The 16,861-nt window shown below is 42.7% G+C and overlaps 2 protein-coding genes across 20 annotated transcripts in view; one reads left to right on the forward strand and one right to left on the reverse strand.

The window, feature by feature from the left end:
- The window catches only part of br (broad-complex core protein), a 77,303-nt gene that overhangs the window by 57,252 nt on the left and 3,190 nt on the right, over positions 1-16,861 (reverse strand). Inside the window, exon 1 of one of the 18 annotated variants that reach the window (XM_046614396.2) lies at positions 2,421-2,449. The exons of 13 other annotated variants lie outside the window; for them this stretch is intronic. The gene's annotated coding sequence lies outside the window, so the exon portion shown is untranslated. Of the gene's footprint in view, positions 1-218; positions 265-329; positions 476-993; positions 1,230-1,612; positions 2,143-2,420; positions 2,450-16,861 lie in introns of those variants that run through there. 4 more of the 18 variants (XM_046614392.2, XM_046614394.2, XM_046614395.2 and 1 more) reach the window with 4 other exon arrangements.
- Positions 1-16,861, forward strand: part of LOC124213269 (uncharacterized) — a 96,301-nt gene that overhangs the window by 14,734 nt on the left and 64,706 nt on the right. The window contains exons 1-2 of one of the 2 annotated variants that reach the window (XM_046614413.2): positions 11,165-11,262; positions 11,343-11,529. The gene's annotated coding sequence lies outside the window, so the exon portion shown is untranslated. Of the gene's footprint in view, positions 1-11,164; positions 11,263-11,342; positions 11,530-16,861 lie in introns of those variants that run through there. The other variant, XM_046614411.2, reaches the window with a different exon arrangement.

Consider the following 16,861-nt stretch of genomic DNA (forward strand, 5'->3'; position numbering starts at 1 on the left):
TTACAATTAATTGCACGAATCACCAACAAGTATCACCTACTATAAAACACCTGCTATACTCGGCTATTGATGAATAAATAGTGAATTTTGCATAAATATGAAAAAAAAATAAATAATAAGAATATAATTCGAATGAAATAAAGCGGAAATTTTCAAACCAACGAAAAATCGAGATGAAAGTCGCAAGAATGTAAAACGCGCGAAGCGTTCGTCGTTACATTGACAGTCCAGAAGAAAGTGACAGCGTATAGTAGTCGAAGAACCGTGCGATAATCGTATTATTTGGCCGTCGTGTATTTTGACAGTTCCAGGGGAAATATAAAAGTAACCTCCAAATATCCGGATCAAACGGGACACGACTATGCGCGTTGTGAATTTCGCGAAGACTTAGGAGAGAGAAAGAATTTCAAAAGAGAACGACGTGCGTCGTAGGAACTGTGAGTGATTTTCAAATAGGATAACGAAATGACAGTTTGATGACGATGCCAAGTTGGCGCGCACGCACGCACACATTCGCAAATAAATACGCCGGCGGCGAGGCTATCGCGAAAAAAATATAAAGCGACCGGTGTGGCGGGGAGAGGGACAGGTGCAGGAGGAGGGACGGGAAGCAAGGGAATAAAGGATGGCATCGGTATAGGAATAAAATAAAAAAAAAAAAAAATAGCGCACGAGAGTGAAGAAAGAAAACATAGACGGCGGTGGGGAATAAAAAAAAAAGAAAGTAAAAAAAGAAATACGAAAACGAAGAAACGTCAGTCAGTCGGCAGCAGTCAGTTAGGCCGGCGCGCTGGCGTGATGCACCGAAATAAATCCCCGCAGTTAGCCTATCTTTCTCCCTCCCTCCCTCTTTCCGTCGCTCTCTCACTCACTCACTCACTCACTCACTCACTCACTCACTTACACACTCACTCGCACTCTCCTCTAGCGTTTTACCGGCTCGCGAGAAAAAGAAGAGAAAAAACAAAAGCGCAACTACGCGTACGTACATACTTTTCTAGGGCGAGACGATGAGCCTAAAATGGCGACGTCGTTGTAAAAATTCAGCAACATCGTTACACGAAACGGTTAGGCAGGGGTGAGGGTCCCTTTGCGTCTCGCCAGGACTCGTAGTTTAAACATCTATACGTATATACTTATTGCACGATGCACCGCACACGCCTTTACGTCTCTCCGTCTCGCTCGCGCGGCGTACGTACGCCTGTCACTCGGGCCATGCCTTCGCGAACTAACCCCCAAAATACGGGTTGTCATTTCCTGCGTGATTCAAGCGAGTGTCCGTTAGGGTGGAAAAGGAATACGGAGATACGCGGTACGGTGCTAGATGGGTGAATTTGACAAGTTGACTGGACGACAAGTGTCGAGACGCGTGGAACTGACAGGAGGGAAAGAAATAAGGAAAACTAAATAAAATCGCGAATGAAACTAACGAACCAGAGAACAAAAGAGAAACTGTGAAATTGAAATTCGAACAACGCAAGTTGTTGTAAACAAACGACGACAATGACCTCGTGTTTTTTTTTATCTCTCTCTTTCTCTCTCTCTCTCTCTCTCTCTCTCTCTCACTTTCTCTTCTTTCAACATTGCGTGTAAAAGGTGAATAAAAATTTACCTTATTACACCTGCCGAACTCGCTCATGTGCGCAGATTGTTGTTAATACACCATATTATTATTATTATTGAATAACATTAACGCTGCACTTCGTCCGGTGAACAGCGAGCGCGTACATTGCAGCCAGCCGCGGCGGCAGCAGCAGAGTTGCCGAAAAACGTTCTCGTGAATCCGCAAGCAGCAGCGGCGGCGGCGGTGGCAGCAGCAGGAGGAACTGCTCGGAAAGCGGCGGATCGACGCGCCGCGAAATACGAAATTCGGCACGAGGGTTCTCTCGAGATATCTTCCGGTTGGGCGGGAAGGGTGGGGGGGGGGAGGGCTTCGAGAGGGCGAATCGCGCGATAAAACGACGAGGTGAATAAACCGAGCGAAGACCGTAGGTCAGGTGCGAGAAATCGGGTGTCGTTTACCTCTGTCTCTCTCTCTCTCTCTCTCTCTCTCTCTCTCTCTTCCTTATGTCATTCTTCGCACGCGGTAGAGTTAGAGGCAGCAGGAAGGAGGTAGGTGGTGGTAGGTGGTGCGGTTGTTGGAAGAAAGAGTGACAAAAAAAAAAAAAGAAAAGAAAACCACCAACCAAGAACAACAACAAGAAGTAGAACAACAACAACAGCAACAAAAACAACAACAGTCGAAAATCCGACGTAATATCACCGACGCGAAAGCAAAACCGGACTCGTTTGACTCGCGAAAAAATGTATAACAGCACTGACTGAGCACACCGCGAGTTAGGACTACGGCTACACGGTTATTCTTTATCGGCACATGAGACATCTGTCGTAATAAGTGCGGACTAAAAAATAGTGCGTACGCAGAGGAGCAGCGTGCGGCGGTGGTGGGGGCGGTGCTTGCGGACGATGCCGGGTGCTTCCTCGGCCCCCATCGAGAGATGAAAATGCGCAAAGCTAACGAGTTCCAATTAAAAATAGAGTTGGATTTAAACCCTCCCTCCCTCCCTCCCTCCCTCCCTACCTACCTACCTCCCTGCCTACTGCGCTCCTTCATCCCTTCCCCTCCCCTCGCCGCTCGGCTCTGGCGAATAAGAAATAATGAAAAGAGGGAGAGAGAAGTATAAAAAAAAAAAAAACGATCGATCCCCGCGTACTCTTCTCTTTCTCCCTCTCTCCTACTCCGTCGGACTTTCGCTTCCTCCTCAATTCGCTTATGCCGCCTCGCGTACATTTTCACGTTATATTTTCGCCACTTTTCACTGTTCCTGTTTTTTCTTCCTTCTCTCTCTCTCTCTCTTTCTGTTCGTCTCTCCTCCTCCTCCTCCTCCTCCTCCTTCTCCTGCGACCTCTCCCCCCGTATTTCCCTCTTCCATTTTTTTTTCTCCTCCTCCTGTTCCCTCGCCCTCTCTTTTCTTCTTTCTCCAGGCTGCGCGATAGGAAATAGCATATCCCGTAGGCTAATGAGAGCGATCTGGCCCCCCTCCGCCCGCCCCTCCCCCCTCCAGCCCCTCGCTGCGAGGCCCACTCGCCTCTCCCACCACCACCACCACCACCACCACCGCCACCGCCACCACCACCACTACCACCGCCACCGCCGCCGCCGCCGCCGCCGCCACCACCGACTCGCTCTCGCTCTCGCTCTCTCTCTCTCTCTATCTTTCCACTCGATTCGCCCCTCAAAAAATCATTACGCCCTTCTGCGGGCTGCGCATGAACGGGATTTTAATTCGCTACTAGAAAAGCAATATATAAATAGCGCACAGACATCGGCAGAGAGAGAGGGCCGCGAGACGCAGGACCATTCCTCGAATCCGCGTCTCGTCGAGCCCCGTGTTCCTTAACCTCCTCCTCGCCCCGCTGCACTCCACCTCCACCACCCCTTTTTCTCTCCACCCATCACCCACTCCTAGGGGTTCCTTTGTAATATTTATTGATTGGATTCCCAGCTCGGAATGATACCGGCTCCTCTTTCGTAAGGAACCAACTACACCTTCTACAGACGTATCTCTAATGTACATACGCGAATATATCTATTTATTTATCATCGTCCGATCATGCACCAACGACAGATACACAGCTGTGGTTATAATGTACCACGCGTTGTGTGTATGCACATAATATATATATATGTATATTTTATACGTCTATACATCTATATAATACCTACATAAATACATAACAAGATGAGCGAAATCACATGTGTCGCGGCCAGGTATACACATTGCACACCGTATTGCACGTACGTGTGGGTGATTAGGTATAATTTTCACACACGCGCCGCGATATTAGACTTGTCGACTTTCTTGTGCGCTATAATCGGATCAACCCGTCTAATTTTCGTATTCGTATCGTGGACGAATCAACAGGAAACGTCTTCGCGTCGTACGAATACAAGCAGGAAATGTATGCATACGATATACTTCGCTTCGACCCAAAATATATATATATATATGTATATAAATATATATGTATGTAATATGTATAATTTATACTTGTGCATTCAATAACGAATCGAGCCGGCATGGTGTATGAGAGAGTATCACACATTACGCTTGTGCTCGCCTTGATCTCGGCGTACTTGCAATTGAATACGTTTGTGTCCGTAGATCGTACACAATGTACGCGTAAGGCCTTGAAGTCCGTTAATATAATAAGCTGCGGATTAACGAACGCGAATTAAGAAAAAAAGAAATAGAACAACGCTCTACCGTATACGGACGGAATTTGGCGTGCAATTTTTTCAACGGGCAACGGCGGCCGGGGTGGGAGAGGCGAAGAGGGGAAGAGAACGACGGCGGCGGGAGACGCGATTGTGTGTAAAAGTACTTACGTACGATTGAAACTGCGCGTACAAAGTCGTCATAATTTGGATTAGAATTTTGAACAACGTCTGCGAAGTAAACGCGTGTGTTACGTATATGTATACACTATATATACGAAGACACTTTAGGGAGGCGGAAATGTTGCGGATATTGTGTAAGGTATGAGGATGAATGCAGCCAGTATACGCGCCATACCTACATATACGATGTGTATAATTATACGGATATAACGGGAACTGTGAAATGCGTAAATAAATTCGTTTCAAGTTTTGACGCGATTGCACGATAAGAATGAGGAGAAGAAGACGAAGGAGAATAACGCGGGATGGAAATCGCCTCGGTTTATACATACGCAAAAAACGAAGCTGCAAGTTTGCGTCCGCGGACAACGTTGGCCAAATAATTGTCCCTGACGGAATATTTTTTTGCGCGTCAAATAATTGCATAGAACGCAGTTGGGGTTATGCAAACGAGGAGTAGCGCAAAAGAAAACGGAGGAAAAAAATGCGCGATGCATATTTTTATAACACACGTAGGCGAAGCCAGTGGCTGAATTTAGACGCATTTCTTTTCAACAAAACAATCTTCGCCTTCGATGCAATTAGTGTGTTGTTTGCGTCTTTTTCTTTTTTTCTTATCTACAGTTTAGTTTTGCGACGAGGAGAAACGCGCGTACACACGAGCCCCGCGTTTAACGCATGCGGCTGCAGAATAGCGTTCGGTCACTCGACCGATGAGTCAAACGTCCTTGGATGGAAATAAAAGAGGATAATATAATGGCATCTCGGGCGAAATATACTCGGTGCATGTAACTGCATAGAGTCCCTGCATCGGCTCGTCATCCCATGCATGGGATTCCACGCTGTGTTCTACGTACTTACACGTTCGTGTTTTATACGGGACGCGTCGAACCGGTAAATCGATGACAAGGCAAGGGCTGGGTGTAAAAAGAAAAAGTAAAAGAAAAAGAAAAACCAGAAAAGAACAACAAGAACAAGTAGAGGAAGTCACGAGCTGCACGCCACGCGCAAAAGCGCGGTGAGCGAAAAGTGAGGATGAAAAACTGTCAAAAATTCACGAGTCAAAGATGCACGGAGAATCAGGAACGCGATGGGGGAGAAGTAAGAAAGGAGAGGAAGAAGGGATAGAGGATAATAAAGAAAAACAACAACAAGGAAAAGGGAGCTGAGGAAATACGGAAGGTACCTGTAACCTCGCGGTTTCGCGGGCAATGCGCGGGGAAGGGTTCGAGGCTACCCTCTACGAACTTCCCCCTCCTTCTTTCCGCCCCCCACTTCGCCGCGCGAAAAAGCTCCGCGTCTCCGTTTCACCCCTCCGGCTTATCCCTCCCCTCCATCTGCGGCGGGACCGCAAAAGCACCCCCGCCCCTCCGATTCTGCAGCACGCCAACCAGCGACCCCCGCACGTGTTTATCATATTCGCGTTTGCATTAAAAAGGAAAAACACACACGATGGGAACGTGGCGTTGTGCACGCCTAACGTACATGTACCCCGTAGCTATGTCGCTCCTCGATCGATGGGGAGTTTTATTTATTTTTCTTCTTTTTTTTTAACTTTTTGCTATGCTTTCTCTCACGGATCAAGATCAACCGACGCGCTAATTGCACCTTGTGGTCATGATTTTTAATCAGGAGGGCTCGGATGAATATGTATTAATAATTACAAAGTATGCATGTACGTATGACATAGACTTGAAAAACTAACACATGGAGAATATAAACTGCATATTCTGGCTGCAAACTCGTACTTTTCATGCGGATAACGAATTGAGGAATGACAATGAATTGAATATAAAATATGTATTTGTTGCTGTTAATCCGGGTCCTATTAATCGGTTATTCTATAAGGTGGGGAAAAAGCTTCGGGGATAATCAGGGGTTGACGTTTTACTCGTGGAAAAAAAATGGCGAATTTTTATGAACGCGAAAAATTGTAATTTATTAGTGAGATTTTTTTATTCACTTCCGTATACCGTACGCGCGTGATTCATCAAAATTTTTTGGAGTGAAAATGTATCCAGCGAAACTTTCCCACAAATACACGCACGTGTACAACTTGCACAACGATCGATCAAACTTTTGAACAGACGTAAAATTTATCCGCCCGGAAAAAAAAAAAAAAAAAATGAAAAGTGGAAATCTCGGTTAATCTTGTCGAATAATGAAAAATCAGTGGCACCTCTTATCACCTCTGATGTGAAAAACTCCGCGTTAATTGGATGATCAGAACAAGACAATCCGAGTAGAGGCGCACGCGGTATACATAGCATGGTGTACATAACTTATGTACCTCGTACACAAGCATCGCGTGACTCGAACTCGAGACACCGGATGCGCTACTGGTATTACATTATACGGGGACAGCCGAAAACAGGATAGATAGTGGTATTCGACCCGCCGACTCGAGGTGTTGGGGAAAAATATTTTACGACATTTTTCTTGTTTTAGTTGGTAAACTCTTTTCTCTCCTCTGCTTATAACGTGATACGTTACGCGCAGCGCACGATGATCGAACCGATGTGTAAAGATCATCATTTACAGGGTATAACTTGTCGTTAACCGCGCGGGGATTGACGAATGAAAATTTTTATCCTATTGCTGGTTTTTTCTATTTGTTTTTTTTTTTTTTTCTTTTTTTTTTATTCTTGCGAAAGGAGAGTCCGATCGAACGAGTCATACGTAAGAACGTAGGTATCGTTTCTCTCTCGCAATCAGATCGAACTATAACTCCGGCGACACGTGCGTCTAACGCGAAACGACACGTTTTGTTTTATGCCTTTTTACTATTTCGCGAAATGTTATCTATAGATACGCTTTACACGTGCATATATGTATCCAACTCGCGATAAAGAAACGACGAAATAAGCTTGACGATAGAAAATAATTTTATCAAAAATCATCGTGTGTATGTATACGTATATATATATTACACGACATAAGTATTTCCGTACGAAAGACGAGAAAGTCCGGTATAATATTTGTACGTGAAATATATAGTAATGTAAAAATAATAACTCTTGGTTATTCGACAAACAGAATCATCGAGGAAATAAGAAATATTTCGTTACGAGACAAATTTCAAACTGGTCTACTTGTTTCATTTTTTGCTCATTCGTTGCTTATACCTTTTTGCAAAACAATATACGATATTGTGAAAATTAGTGCTAAACACGCTTATATGGTAAGGTAATGTTCATTCTTTCGTAACGATTGCGACAAGCTCGTTAGAAATCGGAAAGTATTATGAAACAGATAAGAAATCTGATTAGAAATCTCTTCGTTTAATTTTTTCTTTATTTTTTTCCTGTCTTATGTAAATTTTTCCAATACGAATGATATTATTATACATGTATGCGAGTGTCTGTCGCGATAATAATTTGTAATCGATAAAACGTTAATAACGAGTGAGAAATATTTTATCGCTGATATGGAAAAAAAAAAAGGAATAAATCTAAGAAACAAGCATATAAAATTCATTATAAAACCGTCTAATTAGGCGAAAAGTGCGTAACGAGCATAAAAACACGAAACGTAAAACTTCTTTTTCACCGTCAGGTCAGAAAATGAGAAAAACAGGTAACGGTGTGTGTTGAACGCGCAAAAATATATATCACTACGGTATACGCAGAGTGTGAATATAATAATAGAAGGAAATAATGGAAGGGGAGTCACAAATATGCATGCGAATAATCGTACGCGGTATAGCGGTGGAAATGTTTGCGACAATGATGCGAATCGCGGGATGTGAGGCGAATAATAGAAACGCGGCTGCGCGGAAATTTGAGATTTTCTCACCGCGCAATCTTGGCTCGCCTTCGATACGCACTATTATTTTGGGTACGCAGATTGTGGTCGGTTTGCAGTTTGCAGATGCGATATTACATCGACATGTAAATGTTTGCGTTAAAGCCGAGACTAATAATGACGAAAAAATGGATAATTTATTTCCCGATTAATCGAGTACAATCGATTGTTCCTCCTCGCCATCGATTTTTGTTTTTTACTCCCGCGAACGATGCAACAAAATACCGATCTATGCGATTTAAGTATCAATTATAATCATTGTCTTACCTACCGAGTACTCATTCGAGGTTATTAGTGAAAGAGGAATGAATATTTTCACCTGAGATTGAAAAATATTTTGAATGAAACTACAAATCAGCCGTTAAGACAACGTTCTGAAATTTACGAAACTTTCTTTTCACGCGCACCGTTTGAAAAATAAATACGAAACAATCGTTCAGTCGATAAATTTTTACCGCTTCGATCGAGTCGCGTTCGATTATTTTTCTGGGACTCGATTGATCGATGCATCGATTATATTTAACTCGGTGACCGTAGCTAGCCGAGACGCCTTGGCGAATTCGCAAACGCAACACACGTACGTACAATACACGTATGCGTAAGCGAGTGTGCGGAAACCTTCTAAAACCGTTTACGCGGTTATTACACCGACAAGCGGCGTCCTTCCTCGTCCGCTGTTGCACCGCAGTGTGCAAGTACTACGCAGTACCGAAAAAATCTCAACGAATTATACGAAGCGATGCAAAACAGTGGAAAAATCTCTAAGCTTTCGCCGGTGTTACACATACATACGTTACGTGCTCGTACGTGTGCCTGTACGTTTCATTGCCGCGTCAGAGCGACGACGGACGGCATACAATTAATTATACACGGTATGCCGTTAAGATCGTCGATTCGCGGATTTGCATACCGGTTCGCATATTGTTCACCACGCGAAGGTTTTAATGCGCGTGTAACGTACATCGGTGTATCGTCGTAATACACGGTGGAAATTTGATCGAAAATATGTTTCAATTACACGTATGCTGCAGGAAATTTCTGCATGGCCGTTTACCTCTCCGCATACTTATACGGACATTTATTTATAAACGTAAATGTTGCAATTCTGGTTTTACGAAATTGTTATCATCGCACCGTTTTCGATGTTGACGCTTTCTTGCAATTCCGTTTGTATGCCGTGTTTTATTTTAAAATCCCAACGTAGAAGGTAGGTATATGCAATGCGTGACATACGCATATGCATACTGACACTGATCGTGCGGTATATTGCAATAATAGCCCGGTAATTAATAAAAACAAATTGTGCAGGTACCGTCATACTTTTCCTTATGCACTCGAGGATTACAATATAACCGATATACGTTGCGACACGTGTGCGACACGCGTGCTGCAGATATATATAAAATATATACATATATATATATATATGTATGTATGTACATACATATATGTGTGTGCAAAGCGTTTGTCCACTTTCGGTATTTCGTCGAGGTGCAAGTATGCTTTACCATTATAATTATTATATTCTCGTCATTCTCCGTCCCCCTCTCCTTTGGGTAAAAAAACAATTTGCGCATATAAAAGGTATTTAAGCTGCGCGGATGTATGTAATACAAACGCACGTGTACACGCACGATCTGCCTCTAACAGGAAAACATTCGAATCCGCGTTTCAAGGCCCTTTGACCTTCCCTTTCCTCGGCGAATTGCATTGGACAGCCTGCAGCTAGCGAGATATGGAAATCCGTTTACGAAAGCAACACGTATACGAATGCACGTAGAATGCAAATTTATTTGAAGTTCGGTTGAATCGAAAAAACGAAAACAACGATTCTGTCGATTTGATACTTCGCATAAGGAAAGAATGTAAGATATAAAATTGAAGCAGGGCGGGAGAAGGAGAGAAGAAGTAAATTATGAATTTGATAAAAAAAAAAAAACAAACAGATAAATAAATAAAAAACTAGAAAAAAAAAAAAGGAACAACAACGAAATGTGAAAAATCCGCAAGCCAGATGCAGGGTGACAAATTAAACACGGCTACGCGTGCTGCAGAATCTCGGCGAGATTTGACTCGCGATATATCTGTTATAAATTTGTTGTTGTTATCCAGCGCCTGAAAGCGAAGGCCAGTCCCATTATTGGCCACGTGACACGATTTGCTGTGATTTTCCTTCGCGAGGTTAACGCGAATATCTGCATCAATTCGGCGCTCATAGCTGGCTACGCGATAAATAATTAATATCGGGATTAACGTTTCGTTCGTGTATAATAAATTGTTCGTCGTCGTTGTTGCAACGCAATAGAACGAGAAAAGTCATCGTCCTCGTCGCGTGAGCGTCGGTAGAAAATTGGCACGACACGTCGAGAGAGAATTTTTTACGAAAAACAAAAAAAATAAAAACAACAACAACAACAACAACAAATCCCACCGCAGGTACGGTAAAGAGACGAAGGATGAGGACTCCGCGTACACTTTTTTCGCTGCCCACCTTGTACGAAAGTCGCGGGTGCTTCTTTCCGCCTCTCCGTGTGCGTAATGCCAAATCTACTCGTCGACACACACGCAAAAAAGCCTGTTCACGGTGCACGGGAATTGGGGGGGGGGGGTGAAGGGGCCTCGCGGCTATAACTCGGTGAGTTAGCTACCGACTGCATCGCGTCGCCCCGCGTCGCCTGCATTCGCAAACATTCGGTGGCCGTTGACCTCTTCTGCCGGGCCAAACCGCCAACTGCCAAACAACACTCTATCCTTCTTTCTCTACTCCTGGTGCACTTGGTGGTTGGTTGGTTATAACGCCGCAGGGTCATTGGATCGTAGAAAACGTCGTATCGCTGATTTCAAACGCTGCTCAATTTTTGCAACTTTTTTTTTTTTTTTTTTTCCTGTTCCGTAATGCGTAAAATGATAATTGATGTTACTAACGTATAATCGTCGTTTGATTATGAGAAGCTGGCTCGGGAGGGATCGAATACCTTTACAGTTTGGCGCTTATTTAGGCAAGTCCGCGGATAGCTCGCAAAATGTAACGCTAGCCCGGATCCAGAAATATGTATGTACGTATATGTGTGCGCGTTTGTATGGATGTACGCATAAGCAACGGGTGAGCCTGAAATATATTTCTTTCGGTTTTTAGCTCGCACTCAGGATCATCGTGCAACAGATGCAGCGGTAAGAAGGCGACGCGAAAGAAACGCCGCGTTATTCGACGAGCGGCTCGCGAAGATTCTGTGGAACTGACGTTGAATTAGTTGAACGTAGGAAACTGATGCGGTTGGAAATTCGTCGAACTGCGAGATTTGAGATATTTCAAGCAAGCTAAGGTAAGATTGAAGTAGTCCGAAATCGAATTGGTGAAAAACTTTTGTTTGCCAAATGCAGGTACGCAGATTGTAGATATTGGTACACCTACCTGAAACCTGATACACGAATGAGGTTGATTTTGAGGTATGTGCTGACGATTTCGCAAAGTGATTGAGTCAAAGAAATATTCAATTGTAAAACAAATGTAATATAAGCCTATCGGACATAATAACAAAGGGACACGCGAATGAAATTGAAAGTTGGGGTAATTCAAGTCTGATGAAAGTTAATCCAAAACTTATACCGCCCGTAGTCAATTTTCTCATCGTTTAGTAAACGTGTATATTCAGAAATATTTAACATCTCGGTTTGTTAGCGATTCTCTATCTAATAAGCCCTTTAGTCGTAGTGACAAGTATTCTTACTGCCTATTTTATATCCATTTTTTGTATATTTGGAGAACTTTCAAAACATATTTCTCTGCGGTTTTTTTACTATTTCGGATAGTATACTAATAGGATTTCAATACTCGATAGTAATTATTGCGATATAATGTAAATTATTATTGCTGTAAAGAAATTGATTGAAAAAAATCGTGAAAATTGAAGAAATAATTCACGAACAACAAAGTTACCCCTCTACGCATATACATGTTTTACATAAGTTATAAGTTATTGGGATCGCCGATTACGAATCTTGAATCAGACTTTGAAAATTCAGTATGGCGAATCCAATCAGCGACCCCGAAAACTCTCGCATAGAGTTTTTTGACCGGATTTGATCAAATTTGAAATTTCCGTCCGCCATATTGACTCCACCGTGTTAAATTTTTGAAATTTGCTTTCAGATTTTTAATCTACGATACCAAAAACCGTGGAATACTATCTTGTGATAAAAGTTGACTCGACGCAATAACGTGTGACTCAAAGGGTTGAGCCGGTTTTCGGCTTTACGACTGTTACCGCGTTCCTGCTGCTGCTTTGCCGCTTTGCTGCTCAGCTCGGCTTTGCTACATAAGCAAAGAAGACGTATAACGGCTCGCTGCAAGTACACCGATATATGTACAATGTAAAATGTACGCATCTGCGTAGGTATAACACACGTCATACCGCCATTCGCAAAACCGGGTGTATTATACTTGGGTGCAAAAAAAACCTGGGAGCAAAACACGAGACGCGTCTCCCGGTTGTATTTTACGCTTGTAAGAATTTTTGCACACAGACTCGCCGTTCTAGACGTTTGCAGAATCTTTTTCCTCTACATTCGACGTGTCCAAGTTTTGAAATTTGTAAAAATTGTCTCGTGTAAAATAAGCGAAAAAGGTGTTCAATTCAATCGTTCAAACGTTAGTCAAAGAATTTCTGTTATACAACTTAAATATTCAATTGTAAAATTTGAATTATTTACAACGGGAATTCCGTCCCATCTCGCAGTGCTTGACCAAGATTCGACAGGCCATTAAGGGTATACGTATCTTCTCCAAACATCTAACAACAAGTCCACCTATCGCAAACGTGAAAAAGGGCTTAAAATTAATCGCGAATCCGTATTAAATTCTAACCAAAAACACCCCAACAAATGTTCATTTGTCGCATAAATAAAGAAACGGCAATAGTAAATTCTCCGAATGCGTGCCATTTCTATATTTCCGCGTCAAACGAGAACGCATCACCGCAGTGTTTTCGTTGAGAATCGCCATTTCTCGCGTTCCAGATACGGCCTTCGATATCAAGGAGACCCCGTAGAACTTTAAAGGATCGCGTGGTCCGCGTGGCGCGGAATTCAGCACGTGATGAGATTTCGCCGCTGCGTAAGAGACGCGGATACAACGCGATGCGGCAGGCGGCACAGCGGATAAGGAACGCAACGCGCGGATGCGGAGCACCCGGTTAACTTGCTCGGTGGAAATAGGTCATTGGCATATAATTTTATAATTACGCCGCAGCGGCGGCAGACGACGAATAGACGGTTGCACTCGGTGCTGCAGGCGGCGCCGATTCGCGGCAAATTGCGTCACCGAGGCCGCGTCCTATCCGACTCGCTGCACGCGTACCTCGATATACGGACACCGTATTCGCGAGTCGCGAAAGTTCAGGAATAAGCGACGAGGGTCACGCGTACACGCCACTTCGGACACTTGTTCACGGCTTTGTATCCGTACGTTCCACACACGTCGGAACTCTGCCGCATGCCGCTTCGTATGCGCGCAAACGCCCGTAGGAAACGAAACGGTCGACAAAGGACCCAGCCAAAACGCTCATGCCTCCATGCATAAACATACCCACGGTATAAATATAATACCTATGTGTGTGTGTGTGTGTATATATATATATATATGTGTGTGTGTGTGTAGTGATACGTGTACCAACATCTATGCGAGTATGTATCGATTTGACGATACAACACACATGTGTATAAAATATAAAAGCTAGCTTACGATAAATCGTATTATTATTATCATGCGAATACGATATATTTACTTCCATTTCGCCAGCATGGAATTTTTTATTTCTCTTTTCCGCACTCAATTTCGCAACGATCACCTACATTTAACATATATATTATTACACACAAGTACATACACGATACGCTGAATTAGCGATAGCTACTATATACGTTTACGTATTTAACAATAAGTCGATCGAATTGCACATCGGCGAGTGTACAATTTGTTCAAGTATAACAAACTCAACGTAGGCGTTAATTTGTAAATAAATTTATGTGTTACAACTCTTGCCCCAGGCGATATATGTGTAAAATATTTGCAACACCTTGTGCATGCCGCGGTGTGAATTGAGACGTAATACGTATAATACCGTGTACTTGTAACGTGTGAGTAAATAATTTTCCTCACTCTGCGCAGCTGATTCTCCCAATGTAGCCCCCATTTGCGAATTCGATATTTGCAACCTTGCGGTTTGTCGTAATGTAACGAACGCCTATTTATCGCTTCGTTAAAGAAAAATTTTTAACCACTTCCCGCAGCTACCGGAATCCAAGTTATTTTTTCCCCGTGCAGCAATGCGTTTAGCACCACATCGAAATAAGAAATCGGAGAGAAAAATAACGCACCCACGCAATCATTCGCTGACGAACCGAGCCAGGTTCTGAGATTGAATAATTTCAAGAGCCGCGCATCTGCACAGAGTCTTTCACACACGCGTGTGTGCACCACTGCACAAAGCGCATCGCGAATCGCGGCATTGAATAAAATGGATCGATGTTTGTTGAAATTTGTGCTTACCGTGGAAGATGATTCAATGGTAAAAAGGGATAAGCCAGAAGTCAACGAAACGTGAAGAAGCTGTAACAGCTGACATCGTTCGTTGCGCCGTTTGCACGCGGCTGCAATTGCGAGATTCGTGAATCGTGCATCAGGTATATTGGATCTATTGGCGATGCGCGTGGAAAGAGGAGAAGAGAGGAAAAGCCAAGCGTTTCACTGTTCTCCGTCTGACTTAATCTTGAATTCGAAAGAAAAGCTACAAGAGTCTTTAAGCAAACAAGTAAATTTTAAAAAACGCATCGCTGCGAGCCAAATTCGATGCAGATTTTTTCCACTCAACGTTAACAGTTTCGTCATATTTTACATATTTATCTCTTCTACCTATTTCTGCAGAATGCATAATATAACGTGCCCGCACATTAATTTGTGGCGGTTAATTTTTACTGCACGAATCAGGTGATTCACGATCCAGGTTTTATTATAACAAGCGTTGACATTCGCGTTAAACGATTTGCCGACATTGAATCAGGTGCATGTTTTTTCACCAGATGAGAGTATGAAATCGGGTCAAGGGTGACAGTCTTGAGGTGTTTATTTTTTCGTCTAGGTCTTTTTTTTTCGTATTCTTCTCTTCGTCTTCTTTACCGTATTAATTATCATCGTACCTGTTTCGACTTTATTTTTCTCTGCAGCAGGAATTTGTACGCCAAGTATAACGTCGGCCGTGGAATGTATCACACGTACAGACATAGTTATTTCAAAGATATGTATCACGAGATTTTTGCTCATTCGGAGAAAAGTTTTGCGAGCGAAAAGATTCGTTCGTACCAAGTGGGCCTCCTCCGCACGTATATAAAACACGAGCCTCGCAACAACTAGGCCGAGATAGATAATAGGTATCGCGGTTTGGAAGTGTTATTTTTATTTGCATTTTTTTTTTTTTTTTTTTTTATTTTTTTTTTCAATCATCAGGGGAAACGCACATCCGCCACGGTATTCATTTACGTTTTTTTTAGAAATCCTTTCTCAAAATTATTTCTAAAAACAAGGTAACGATCGTTGCGAATACATAATTACGATTACATTACACCGCGTGTATTATTGTTCGCGGCGTGGTGAAAAAACAAATACATGTACATGTAATAATTGTAAACTGTACTGTAATTTTATGTATGTACACAATATGTTCAACAGCATTTTGTACAAGCGTTTGAAATTGAACGCTGCGATAGTTCGGTGAAGAAAAGAAAAAAAAAAAAAAAAAAAATTGGTGATTTATTAGACGAGCTTAGATCCGAGCGTGATAATCGTTCGATCTGCGGCTGTATCTCTCTACGTATAAAATAATATAACCTACACACACCACAGGTTATACCTATGCACTGTACGTGCGGAGGCATGTGTGCCCGAATGTACGTACGCGTGTAAGTATTTGTGTGTATATCGTGTACGGTGCACTTGTCACGAGTATGACACAGCTGGCTAGAAAGTTAATCTATAACGATAGTGATTTGCGGCGACATTGTAGGTATGTACAATGCACACGATCCGGACACGTAGCGTGTGAATTTTTTTAACGATAACGGAGTAGGTAATCTAGTTACTATGCGTCTAATCTAATCTCGAGTAATTTGAATGATATTTTTGGGAGAGTGCGATATCATTACGCAGCCCTAGTCTGCGGAACGTAGGTAAACTCCAGGGTAAACTAGTATCTAAAATTCGGATCGTACTCCGGTTTCGATTAGCGATACGTAATTTCTTGAGAGTCGGTTGGACTTGTTACGTTCATACGATATCGTTGTATCTACATAGTCGAGTATGTGGTAATAATTGGTGTTACATTATAAACATCACGGAAGGATTTTAAAAAAATTTTTTTTATTTTTTTGCACTCTGCGAATCGTTTCGACAGTCGAGTTTCAACGATGCGAGCAGCCTGCGTTATACGTATAACATACATATCCTACTATCAAAGCCCGATAGAATTGTCGAGTAACTTACGCGACGACGACGTTTCGTTGCAGCCGCGAGAAGCAATTGGTCGAATAAATAATCCAAGAGAAGAGGAGGACTCGAGAAATTGCAAACAATGATTGGCTGCTCGAAATTTACGTATAATAATT

Source organism: Neodiprion pinetum, chromosome 2 (assembly GCF_021155775.2).
Source record: "Neodiprion pinetum isolate iyNeoPine1 chromosome 2, iyNeoPine1.2, whole genome shotgun sequence".
In the NCBI taxonomy this organism is placed as follows: domain Eukaryota; kingdom Metazoa; phylum Arthropoda; class Insecta; order Hymenoptera; family Diprionidae; genus Neodiprion; species Neodiprion pinetum.